Source organism: Protopterus annectens, chromosome 5.part0 (genome assembly GCF_019279795.1).
Source record: "Protopterus annectens isolate FY-2018-M chromosome 5.part0, PAN1.0, whole genome shotgun sequence".
In the NCBI taxonomy this organism is placed as follows: Eukaryota; Metazoa; Chordata; order Ceratodontiformes; family Protopteridae; genus Protopterus; species Protopterus annectens.
Window position 1 is genome coordinate 855,242,343 of NC_056735.1, and position 13,749 is coordinate 855,256,091.

Genomic DNA, 13,749 nt, shown 5'->3' on the forward strand with positions numbered 1-13,749 from the left:
CAGACGGGCAGCAGACACACACACACACACACACACACACACACACACACACACACACACACACACACACACACACACACACACACACACACACACACACACACACATGCACTCACACATACAAATGCAAATACACACCCCGTCATACCCACAGGCCCCCCTGCATACACCTACTCACAAACTGAACACGAGCTGATAATTTTATTTTGTCGCTCATTTTCTTACATCCCATTTTTGCTCATTTCTCTTATATCTCAGCTTTGGAAGGCTTCCCAGACATGAGTACCAACTGCACAAGTATACTTACCAGAGATAGAGCCAGCGTTAGTACTATTTTTTTTTTCATTTAGCAATAAATCAGACTGACGTGGTATATATACTTATTATGGCAGTTGATAAAAGCCATTCATTATTAGTTTGGGTGGTGCACTGCCACAGCAGATAGTGCAGTTGTCTCACAGCAAGAAGTTCCCCAGTTCAATTCTTGACTGGGGTGCCTTCTATGCGGAGTCTGTAAGCCCTCACTGTGTTTGCATTTGTTCCCTCTGGCTACTCTAGTTTACTCCCACATTCTAAAGGCATACAGTAGGTTCATTGGACAATCTAAATTAGCCACAGGTGTGTCTGCTTGCAAGTGTGTGGTGCAGAAGAACTACTGTGGCGGGGCTAGTCACTTGGTGGTGTAAACCCTGCTTTAGATAATTGTCACTGCTAAAGTGACAACCTGACTCCATGTGCAAATATGGGGAAAAATGAGGTTGTAGATGGATGAATGGATAATAACCATTCAGAAAAGAGCAAAAAACAGACTTCATGACTAGATTAGTCATCCAGTTCTGCACTCTGTATTTTGCACCTCTGATTTATGTAGTGCCTTTGTTTGGTCCTCAGGTGCACCAATATATCTTGTACATAAATAATGTACAGTAGTGTGCCACTATTGTTAGCATCTGTCTGTCTCTGTACTGAAATTCTGATGCCCTTTGTGTTTTAACCCTAAAATCAGGAAGCAAGATTGTTTAGCAGAAAAGTTTATACAGTCTCAATACCCATTCTAGCTTAACAGAATTCATCTTAAGAAGAACAGTAGCCAAAACAGACACAAACTATGTATTCAGTTTCTACACATGATAAACATGTAGGTATGCCTTGTACTAATGCATTATGAAATACAATTTTTATATTATTTGTTGAAAAATAAATGCAGTATTTATTGAAGAAACACCCTGTCAGGGAAGCCAGTTGTTTCATTTTTAACCACATACTTAACATTATGTTTGTTAAAAAACTTTAGCTAACTCTATTAAAAGTGTATTAACCAACATATCCAGTATTCAGCAAACATGACAACATGTGGAAGTTTGTCAGAATGTAGTAACAGCTTTGTTCAATTGGGTTAGAAGTTAAAATAGCCCACCTAAAGAATACTCATCATTTTCTGAGAAAGGAAACCACCAAACCAGAAATCTAGAAGGCATAACCATCAGCAGTCAGCCCAACAACTTTTAATACAAGCAACAATGATATAACTGGGCCTCAAAGTTAGGTGTAGAGAGCTATAGCAAACATCCCCCCTTGATTAAAAGCATTTGAACTTTTAATTTTGTTCTTCTACAATACCACTGATCTTTTTTGCTCATCTAATAATCCAAGTCCTAAAGTTGTTAATGCATATAAAATCCAAAACAGCAGGAGAACCTTAAAGGAAACAAATGTTGAAGCAGTCCATAACTAAAACACAAAATTCATACAACATAAGTCTCTTAAAACAGTAAACTTTTCAGTGCTTTCATATTTATACGTGGAAGAAGATGCATATTATAAAGCAATTTAAACAGTTTCAGTGATTTTTAGTCACTTTGCATATTTTTACTATTTGTGTGCTGTATTGTTTGACCCACTAGAAAATCTGTTCCACTTATGTAGGCATGTTCTCTTCATGATGATAAAACATCAGAAAGGTCAAATAGCACTGTACTCAGCTTTGAAAGCATGTATGCTATTGTCAGTCACACTACTCCATCAAAAAGACCCTGTATGGATGGCTATCACAAAAGTGATTTTGATGTTTTTGTCATGTACAGTACATTTTAGAGGATACATGCCCATTTGAGCCAGTGCCCACAGTGTTACTCATCAGAGCAATAACTCAAAAATAAAATCTACAAAAATAATTAGGAATAATCAGCCTTGGGATTTACTGATATACGTTCTGTGATCTCAAATACTACTAAAGAGATGCTAAGAGGCAGGATGCCACACAAACTTGATTCTCAATTAACTAGCTGGAGTCTCTCATCCCAAACCCCAACTAATTAAGAAACCAACTCATGGAATGACAGGGTCATCAGTGACAGTACTGTTTCTCATGATTGCAGTAAGAATGTCACTGATAACAACAGTAACCAAGTAGCATGCATGAATCTAACCATGTGCACATGGGTTACTTTGTCATATTATGCAAATGGATGGAAACCACAGTAAGTGGCTGCCATAACTGTTATATATAGTTTTATTGATTTATATTATTTATTTTTTATTTATATGTAATTTAACTGTTATATATTATTTTACTGATTATATTACATTGTATTATATTATATTACATTATATTATATTATATTATATTACATTATATTACATTATATTATATTATTTATTCATATTAGTTAACCAGTACAGCCTACATGAACTATGCAGCCCTACTTTGGTGGTGTCCTGGGGAGAAAAGCTCCACACATAAATCAATACAGATAAACCAACATATACCAATGTGCAAGAGACAGGTGTGCAGGAATACCAGAACTGGGGAAAGCAAGCAGAGCTAATGTCTATAATGACATGAGAAAGGTAAAGATGGGTGTTTGGAGGGGCAGGGTGTACTTTTGTTGAGACAAGTGCTTTTTTAATGAGGATAGATGGTGTAGGATGTAAGGGTAAGGCAGAGGATGGAGAGAGGCTAGAAATATGAAAGCAGAGGCACACAAACAAACAAACACAAAACATGCACAAAAATCAATAGGAGAGGTGATAATATAATGGGGGTGGATTTCACAAAGAAATTATTGGCACATAGAGAGAGGACAATTGGTGAATGGGAAGAATGGACAACATATAAGAAAGACATGCAAGGAAGGGGAACATCAGGATGGGTATCTCACTCCTGACAGATAATATGGTGTCCAATATGGATCTATATTACCAAAGTGAAAAACCCTATGCACGAATACCAAAACATCGCCCCTATACTGCGAACCACGAAAAAAAAAATATCGAACTGTCATAGTCGGCCAACCCTACCACCCGCTGCATACTACCTACCCAAACAAAATAAATAAACCACATACATACACTATCCAAACCCTACTTCTAACCTAAACTAAAGCACCAAAACCCTACCTCCAGCACTACACTAAACCCCACAAACACAGCTATCTATGCACTTTCCTTAATCCCTCCCTAACCCTAATAACTACTGCACACTTCCCCTACACACATACACCCAAACAAAATAAAACACATAAATACATTAAAAAAAAATCCCTACCTCCAACACTATACTAAACCCCACATACACAACTAACTATGCACTATCCTTAACCCCTCCCTAACCTTAAGGTCCATAACTCTTCCCTACACACATACACCCAAACAAAATAAATAAAACACATACATACATTTAAAAAACACCTACTTCTAACACTACACTAACTCTTACATACATTACCTATCCATGCACTTACCTTAACCCAAATCCTAACACTAAATTCCTGTCTATCACATACTTACCTTGCAGTTTTGAACTTTCACGGTTTGTCTTCATTAATAGTAACTCATCCAATATCACACCCTCTCCAATAAGTGACCAACAGAGGCTAATGGAGAAGCCCTCGGGTCACCCTCCACTGTATCTAATGGGAAGGCAGACCTTGAAACAGATGGTGTGCTGGCAGGGGAAGGTGGGGGCTGATGGCAGGGGGAAAAACAGTGCTGTGCCAGTGGCATAGCTGTGGCATACTGCAGAAAATGCTAACATAAATGGATACACGTGAAAGAACAATGATCAAATAAAATACAAAAAAGAACTATAGTGACAAACAGGAGAAGAGGGAGCAGACAAAATAAAGTGCATTAGTACTATGAATACTTGTGATGGCCACTCAGACAGGTACCCACTGGTACACTACACAGCTGATAAATATGATGCTATCTCAAGTCTAATAGTACTGGGCAGTGCAGTAGGATAAGGATGTTGCAAGTAATGCAGTGTGTAGTGTGTGTGTGGAGTTGTGACCTTCTGGGCATACTCTAAAGGGCATGGCCAAAGACATGCCATGTGAGTTAGAACAATGGTACCCCCATGCATCTCAATATCCCTATGAGGTCCCCATGGAGTAACCGCAGGCATAGAAGCAATCAATGACAATGTACACAGCTATTAGCAGGTGCTTGGCGAATGCCATACAGTGCTTTGCTCTGCACTAGGCCATCACAATGTATATACATTTGTTACAATTTTGCTCTTTAATGTCACTACAGGTCATACTGCTACAATATGTTTCTCCACATACACTCTAGGGTAATTTTCCTGCCGATGCATCCTCATTGTATATTGCAAGTACTTATGCGATGGCACAATGATAACCAAAACTCTTAGCAAGGCACTGGTGAATAGCAAGGTGAGACAAATGTGTGATTCATAACATTTGTCCAAAAGCATAAGGACCAAGTTAACAGCCTTAAAACTGGGGGATACAAGTAGGTGTAGCAATAACTGTCTTCATCTCACTACAGAAGACTGCCAGATAACAAATGGTAGCTCTTCTTTACAAGACGTACAGTGATTACTATACACAAAACACTCTTAAAAAAGGTAAATGAATGGGGTATATTACTTGATTCATTTACTTCTATTATTACGCATGTGTTATTTGAGGATATATATGGCAGTTTGATACTGTATGGGGAAAAGGTAATCAGTACAAATGTCAATGTGGGGGTCTGTATAAAGGGGTAGGGTATACTCTGAGACAGTGAAATTGGAGAGGATGTGATTTGACAGGTTCAGTAAAATAAAGTTCTGAGGTTTGATTCCTTGTAGAGTATGTAGGTAACAGCATACCTTTCAACCTCATAGTACAAGAAATCTAGACAAAGCCAAAAAATAATGGTGAGGGCAAAGGTCCCAAAATAGGGACATATTTTAAGTACTGCTTTTATAAATTAGAAAGTTGTTAGAATAAACAGGTTTTGTATTAGTATGCATTTTCTGAAGAATATGAAGTTTGAAACTTAAATGTGCACCATCATTTAGTAACTTTAGTTTTCACATTTTGCCAGACAACCACAAAATGTTTGCGGAACAAGTCAAAAATATGATGCAAAAATCTGGACTTTCTGTGAAAATCTGAACAGTTGAGAGGTATGGGTAACAGTTCAAGCTGTAAGCCAAGGACTTCTGTGTCTCTGTTAATATTGATTCACAAGTGTTGGGAGATACTCTGCTTGTAAATTATTAAAGTAACAGCTGCTGCAGTAACGTTGTGATGTCTTGTATGACAGAATTACATATGTCAAGTGTGTGAGTCCTAAACTGTAACATGTCAGGATGCTGAGATTACTGATACAGCAGCTGTGACTGTACTACTTTGGGTTGTGTTTGTCTGATGAGACTCCATCAGCACAGTTTAAAGGTACGCATAGAGTGGCCTTGTCGGCATCTTTTCATGGTAATAATTTTTGACTGGCATATCCATATACCTTTTACATTCACCCTCTCCGACAAATTGCAGATGGGGGGAAAGCCTTGGCCATAGTAGTACAAAGTTGGAAGGGAGGGCTGTACATTACCAGTGGAGTCATTTCACTTGTAGGCTATAGATTCATTAGGTTTGGCAAAAAAGTGTGCATGTCTTGCATGCATCAGGAGTCACTGTATGGGATGTATAAATCATCACCTTTCCAGCATGCTTTCATCCTCTGTGTACATCTGTAACAGAACACTGTATGTCACCTTTGGTGTGCAGAACTGCCTGCACAGACACACATGAAGAGGAATGTCCATAGACTGTAGTAGGTGGTTGCATTCTCATCTTGGAGAGTATTTTGTTGTAAGACCATGACCTACATGTGGGTTACACACATATACTTTAACTTATTCTATACTGTTTCATTGTGCAGTGGGACAGGATACACTGAACTTTATAGGAATGGTTTACATCACTGGCAGGTAACTTGGTGAACGGCATCAGTCACATCCTGATCTGGGCCTGTGTCACCTCTACAGTCATGGTAAGTAACAAGATACATGTTACAACAGTTGTAATCCTTCAACACAGTACACAAGGCAATATGATTGCCTACACAACCTATGCAGCCTATGTATATATAGTTGATATGAGTTCTCACCCATACAAGCAAATTTGTACATTGTTTTCTGATCATGGTGCATTGCTCCTCTGGCCCATGTCATTACAACATCCAGGGACACATCATGCATAACACCTCCACATGGATTGCAGACATACAGGTGGGTAGTCCCATCATCAATTTTGAAATGAAACAGGGATCTTGTCAATGATGGCCAGCTTCAGGTCTAGCTGACTAGAGGTATTTGTACATGATGCCATAAGAGCTTACATGCATATGTCTTTTCTATTACAGAGTGCAATATCAGAAAAAATAAACTTGGTGGGAGTGTCCAAGATGGCAAGCAGTTAAAAGCACAAGAATTTGGCTCTGCTTGTCCTATACATTTTGGACAGGATTTAATTTTTAATGTCACTAAAAATCCTTCTAAAAAAGTGAAATAAAGAATTGGAAACTATTTGAGGCTGTAACACAGTTTTTTTAATTTTCCTGTCAAAACTTCAGCTTGAAAATATCAAATGAAAATGAGCCACTCTAAGGCAACACTTCAAGAAGTTACTGTGAAAAAGGAGCTACAATCTATCATGAATACTGTTCAGAACTCATTGTTAAAATTGGATAAACTAGACTCTAAGGTAGACACAATCAAAGAAGACTGTAGAAAACAGATGACATTAATAAATGAAGCAGTTAAACAGCAACAACTTCAGATATTTACCACAGAAGACTCACTGATTTAGATGATAGACTGACTGAAGGAGACTGTAACATTGAATTCATTTTAAAACAAAACAAGTTCCTGAAGAAGATAGATGATCTTGAAAACAGGGCACTATCAAGATATATGGAGTGCCTAAGAAGCAAGAGGGAGAAAATGTGGTAAACATTTTAACTACTTGGATTCCAAAAACTTTAAACCTCCTTGAAGCTCTATCATATGGTATAGAGAGGGCACACAGATCCCTATCAACAACAAATTCAAACAAGAAAACTTCACATCCGGGATCCATAATAGTGAAATTCATTTCCAGCCAGGACAAAGACTTGGCTCTAAAAACTGCCTGGTCTGCATTACCCATTAAATAGGTGATAACCTTACCAAATTTGACAATGACTTTTCTTCTTTACTTGTCTCAAAAAGGAAAGCATGTATTCCCTTGTTGAAAAGTCTAAAGAAATCTGGAATAAAAACACATTTAGTTTACCCAGCAAAATTTAAGACTTTTTTGACAGAAGGAAGAAAAACATTTGAAACCCTGGAAGATGCTGTTTCTTTGTTACAGGAAAAACAACTTACTTAATAACATTGAAGAAATGGAGTGGATCTCATCTCTGAAAAGACATGCTACATGAAATGAATGGGCAGTAAAAGACAAAAATAAAAAAAACTCAGGGACAAATGAAAATACTACATGTTGTTTTACAATGCAGGGTTTTATAACAATTCATTCTTTGAAGCATTTCTGAATGGATTTCATCAAAAGGTAAAACTTTTCATCTTTACATTTTTTCATATTAAAATATAGTTTTAGTAAATAATAATTTCCTGCTTATTGAAATGCATCTGATTCTCCACTAGATGGGGTACAAGTACAAATATTAGCTATATAATAGTAATCTGAAGTATATACTCTTTAAGCAACTGATTAAAGTTTTATAGTTCATTTTATTTAAATATCAATAGGAAGACACATAAGTAATGATAATTAGTCTGGGTATGATATAGAGTGAAAGTTTTATTTAAAACAATGACTAAAAAAGAAAATCTGCAGATATGTTGTTCTGTTATGTTTTTTTGTTAAATTTAAATAATCAACAGCAGTCTTAATAAATGTTGGCGAAATGCTTACATAACATGTACTTAATACATTTTATTTTAAATGGGGCTTATTTGAACTCTTTTCTTCATTTCGTCACTAAAATTGTTAACGTGTCTTATTTTATTTATTTATTTATCATTTGTTGACACATGCAAACTATGTGTCTTTATTACATAGATCGTGGCTACCCCAGCCTGATCTTGAGCTCTTTTAACTTTTACTATATTTCTTTAGGTCATTTTCTCACCTGAAAGTCTAAAAATATTTCAAAAGTGTTTTTCTTAATGACACAAGCTCATTTGAGTTTCCACAGCAGCCAGGTTTCATTTTGAACAGCTTGTGAGAAAGGAAGTGCTACATGACTTCTAACTTCTACAGAAATGGGAAATGAAGGGCAGTTTTGAATGGAACATTAAAATGAACATTATTGGAAGGTTTTGAAGACTTCTTTACATTAATCATTGAGTTTAGAAATGATTTTGTAAGTTAAACATATTTTTAATGTTGTACCCACTATTACTACTTCAGTGAAACAAAATAAACTTCTGTTCTAAGGAAACTTGTGATAGGATCTGCAAGACAGGGGGAAGAAACATGATACACAAGGGAAAAGATCTCTGAAGGTGGGTTACTCAAAAGAAACCTCTATAAACCATATAATGCTGCTCTAAAGGGATTATGTGAAAGATTCATTAATAAGGTCAGCATACATTTTAAGTTACAGAAAATGTTATTTATTTTTGAATACACAGGGCTTCCCCACCCTCATTTTAAACAGCAACTTTGCTGAGTTTTAAAACAGCTGTAAAAATAAACTGCTGCAAGACTTATTTTTTATAAGATATTAAACAAAGTATAAGTTGTTAGTACATTGTTTGAATGAAAATAACACATTTAACAGTTTTTTTAAGTCAATAACATTCCAGCTTTATAACAGCCATCTCAAAAGCCTATCCTGTGTTATGTTATGGTGACTACTAGACGTGGGTGTGTATGTTTATGCTTGCATACCCATATTCGATTGTAACTATATGGAGAAGGTGAAGTTTAGATACATACATGTATGCGGTCATGTAGCTCTGTGGAGACAATTGCACAGTTCTGTATGATAGCATGGAGCTGAAGGGAGAGTGCACACATAAACCCAAAATCCCTTGGTAGTATAGCTTGCATAAAAATAAATAACATTTTAACCTATTGACAGCATACATACATGATATGGTTGCCTATAATTGATTAAATGTAAGCAAAGGTAATTAAATTAAGTTTGTATCACCAAGAGTTTCATTCTGGTATACCCAACCAACATAGTCAGTAATAAAGATAACACTTATTTTAGATACTTTATATTGGTATGCTTGATAACAGTGACATGAATAGCAAGTTTTTATACACAATATACAGGATTGCTTAAGTAAAAGGTTATCCCACATACCCTAAATAACATTCAGTAATAAATTATAATAGTAAATGTAGTATACTATGTATATATGTATTATTTATTTTGTAGGTAGGATATTTAAAAGAACTAAAATAAGGGGAATTGTGTTTAAAGAAAGTAATGAATAACACATTAGTAACTAATATGAACACACAAAGAAATAAGACAATTGTTATAAGTAAAGTGGCTTCCTATCTCAAATGTGATTGTATAAGATTAAGGTAATTGTTTAGTTCTCTGTTATGTCTGTTTATAGCACAGCATATATAGTTAAAGTGTATTCTATTTTATTCATGTTGTTTTATTATATCTACATAAGCAGTAGAAAAGATTTGTGATTAGGTAGAACTATGGGGTTGCTGCCCGATGTTAGTTCCCAGTTCCTCTATCAAGTAGACCCACTGGAGTGATCCCCGGGGTGAACTTTCTATTACCCATCCACTCATCGATATTTCTCTTGAAGAGGGGCAGCGAGGTTCTCTGCTTGACATGTATGGGAAGTCTGTTCCAGAGCATGGGCAGTCTCTGGGTGAGGAACCTGTCCCTCCAGCATGTTCTGTTGATTGTGGTAATGAGGCTGAGGTCTCTGGAGCGTGTGGTGTTGAGGGATTGGGATTTCTTTAGATGTAGCATTTCTAATAGAGCTGGGTCAGGCATGGCTTTGTAAGTCAAGCAGAGATCGCCTCTAAGTAGGCGATATGAGACAGAAAATAGCTGGAGTATTTTGAGTCTGTCCATGTAGGATATGTGTTTAATGCCTAGGATCCTCTTTGTGAGGTACTTCTGCGGCCTCTCGATCTGTTGCAGGTGTCTAGTAAGATACATGCCAAATAGGGCATTATACTCAATGATTGGTCTAAAGAGGGAAGAGTAGAGAGAGACTATGACCTCTTTCTTCCTGGATGCAAAACCCTTGGTAATGAGATGTGCCACATAGAAGAACTTTCTGACCACAGTGGTAATGTGGTGGTCGAAGGAGATTGCTGTCAGCCTACGTATCCAGATATCTTGTAATGCCTTCAGTGTTCAGTGGGCTCTCATTGATGTGGTAATTAGTGGGAACTGAGTTTTTACAATGGGGGTGACAACACATTTTTGGTGTTAAGCTTAAGGCCATGGTTTCAACACCAGTCATTGGTATCAGTGAGGCCTTTCTGTAGGATGCCGGCATCACTTGGGGAGTTAATAATGGCTCCCAGCTTGCAGTCATCTGTGAACTTGGTCAGCCAGAGTACCTTTGTGTTGACCTGGACTTCTGAGAAGTAGATGCTGAACAGGAGAGGACCCAGGAACGATCCCTGTGGGACTCCACTCATGACTGGTTGGCAGTCTGACTTAGATTTTACTACTTTCACACTGTGTGTTCTAGCTGTGAGCCAATTTGCAACCCACCTAGTGATATAGGGGTTGATGCCTAGTTTGATGAGTTTATCAATAATTCCTGAGTGACAAATTGTACCAAAGGCCTTGGTCAGATCGAGGTTGGCTGTATGCTCCCCCTTTATGGAGAGTATGACTGTAGCAGTGCGCCATTCGGTAGGGACAAAGCCTGAGGTAAGGTTGTGACTGAACAGGGCACACAGATGTGGTGCAAGTTCGCTTTGTAGTTCATGTAGAACACAGTTAGGGATATTATTGGGTCCCATGGAAACTGTATTCTTGGTCTTGGACAATGCAGCTTTCACCTGTGCTGAAGTAATGCTGGGTGCCTGGCATTCTTCCAGTATTGTGTTTGGTCCTTTAAGGGGGGAGAGAGGGGTAAAGTTGACACTGAATCTGTCGGCCAGTATGTTGGCAATATCTGTTGGCTCAGTATAGGAGGTACCATTGTACAGTAACTCAGAGCAAATCTGGGTATTATCGTGGAACTTCTTGATATAACTATAGATGACTTTGTGATTGTTTTTAGTGTCTGCCACGATTCTGTCTTCATAGCTGGCTTTAGAGGATTTGATGTGGGATCTCAACTTTTTGTTGATGCTAATAAGGGAGTTTTTCCAGTCTTGGGACTTCACCTTTTTCTGCAACAGTTTCTTCCTTCTATTGTAGAGATTATTAATGGTTGGGGACCACCAGAATGGCTTACTTTTTTTAGAGGACAGCGCCTTGATTCTGTTGGGTATGGCTAGTTCTATACATTTATGTACATCTTGGTACAGTGCATTGGTGTATGATTCTGCAGTCATGCAGCTATTTTCCATTGGTATGGGTGCTGTGAAGTTAGCCACCTCTGTTATTAGGAGTCCAAAGTCAGCTTTGGAGAAGTTTTTCAAGGTGGTTACCTTTGAGGGGAATGTGGGTGAAATGTAGATTTCCATGGTGATTAGTTTATGGTCGGATCTGACCAGGGAGAGATTGACTATTGGTGTAGAGCAATGATCGCCCATGTTAGTAATAACCAGGTCAAGGATGTTGCTTCCTCTAGTGGGGGTCAGAATGAGCTGGTCCAGGGCATTGGAACTGATGAAGTCCAAGAAGCGTTGCACCAGTGTATTGGTGCTTGAGTAGTTTTCCCAGTTGATGGAGGGGTAGTTGAAGTCTCCTAGTATGAGCGTGTTGGGTTGGACCTTGATAGATTCCAGGGTGCTTAGGAACATGGAGTAAGAGTCAAGGGACATGGTTGGGGACCTATAGCAGGCTATAACCTGGATCGCGGTCTTACCCAATGTTAGTTGTACCTGAAGTATCTCAGATGCATTATGCTGGTCTACTAGCCTGAAGGTGTGCATATCCTTTATGTATATTGAGATACCACTGCCTTTGGAGCTTCATTCCATGTTTTGGGGCCGAAAGGTGTGGAATGAGTTATAGCCTGGTAGTGGATGGGTGCTTTCCGATGCTTTAAACCAGGTGTCCGTTACTGTACAAATGTCGATGTTATCCATTCTGAGAAGTACTTAATGCGAGTCCATCTTAAGATTTAGACTTCTAGCATTGAGCAGCATGACCCTCAGATTGTATTTATTTATAGCCGTTATGGTGGTAATTTGAACTTTGGAACACTGCCTAAAAAAGGCACTATAGGGGTGGCATGAGCCTTTGTCAGTACCTGGAAACCCAGGGGTGACAATGCAGGCCATCTCTGGCAATGCATCGAGGTCTGTCTATCATGTCATCCCAAGCAGACAATACTGGATCCCCTTAGAATGACACCAGAAACTTAGTCAATTGTTGAAGTCAATCATTTTTTGCTTGTACTGCGGTATCATTCTGGGTGATGGTAGGATACTGCTTAGGGCAAAGGGCCACATAATCTGAGAGCTCCACCATGTCTCTTTTCATGTAGACCAGGGTGGTGTGTCATTCACACCCACATGGAAAATGACAGAGTCATACTTGTACTGGAGTGACCTGAGGGCATGTGTTATGTGTCAGATTCTGGCACCTGATAGACAGAAATAATCAGCCCTACCAAGTCATGAAACCAGGACACTGTGCATTACATTCATGGCAATGTATCACTACACCATCTGGAATGCATGCAAAAGGAAAGAATGAGACAAGGACTTGATTGTTCTGCAATCTACAACATATAAATTAAAGTTAAACTTAAAGCCCATTGACAAAGACTTAAATATGGAGTTAAAAAAGCTGAATAAGGAATATCAGGAAATACTTCAACACAAGATCTCAATCAATCTGGAAAAAAATACAGTCTTATTCAGTAAACCCAAAGAATCTACATAGAATAGCTATTAGATCAAAATATGAACACAATAAATCACATTAAAGAGATTGCATATAAAGAGGAGAAAAAACATCAAAATAAATCTAAATGACATATTACAATGTTTTAGTAAATATTATGAAAAAAATAATAAAATGGAGACAAACTTACATAATAATGAACTAATTGACAGTTTTTGAAAGAAAATATACATCATAAATTAACTAATGAACAGAAAAGTAAAATTGATAAGTCATTTTTATTTTAAAGAATTGAAAGACTAAACTAAAAGGCTCAATACCAACAAGGCTCCAGGATTAGATGGTATCATCCCAGAATTGTATAAACTGATACCTGACAATATTTTAAAAACCTAATTGAGGAAGTCCAAAGCTCTGCTAATATTCATCCCTCTTGAAGATACTCTATAATTACACCTATTTTTAAAAAAC

The 13,749-nt window shown here is 37.6% G+C and overlaps 1 protein-coding gene across 3 annotated transcripts in view; it reads right to left on the minus strand.

Annotated features, from left to right (window-relative positions):
• The window catches only part of HEPHL1 (hephaestin like 1), a 571,952-nt gene that overhangs the window by 289,017 nt on the left and 269,186 nt on the right, over positions 1 to 13,749 (minus strand). The window lies entirely within an intron of this gene.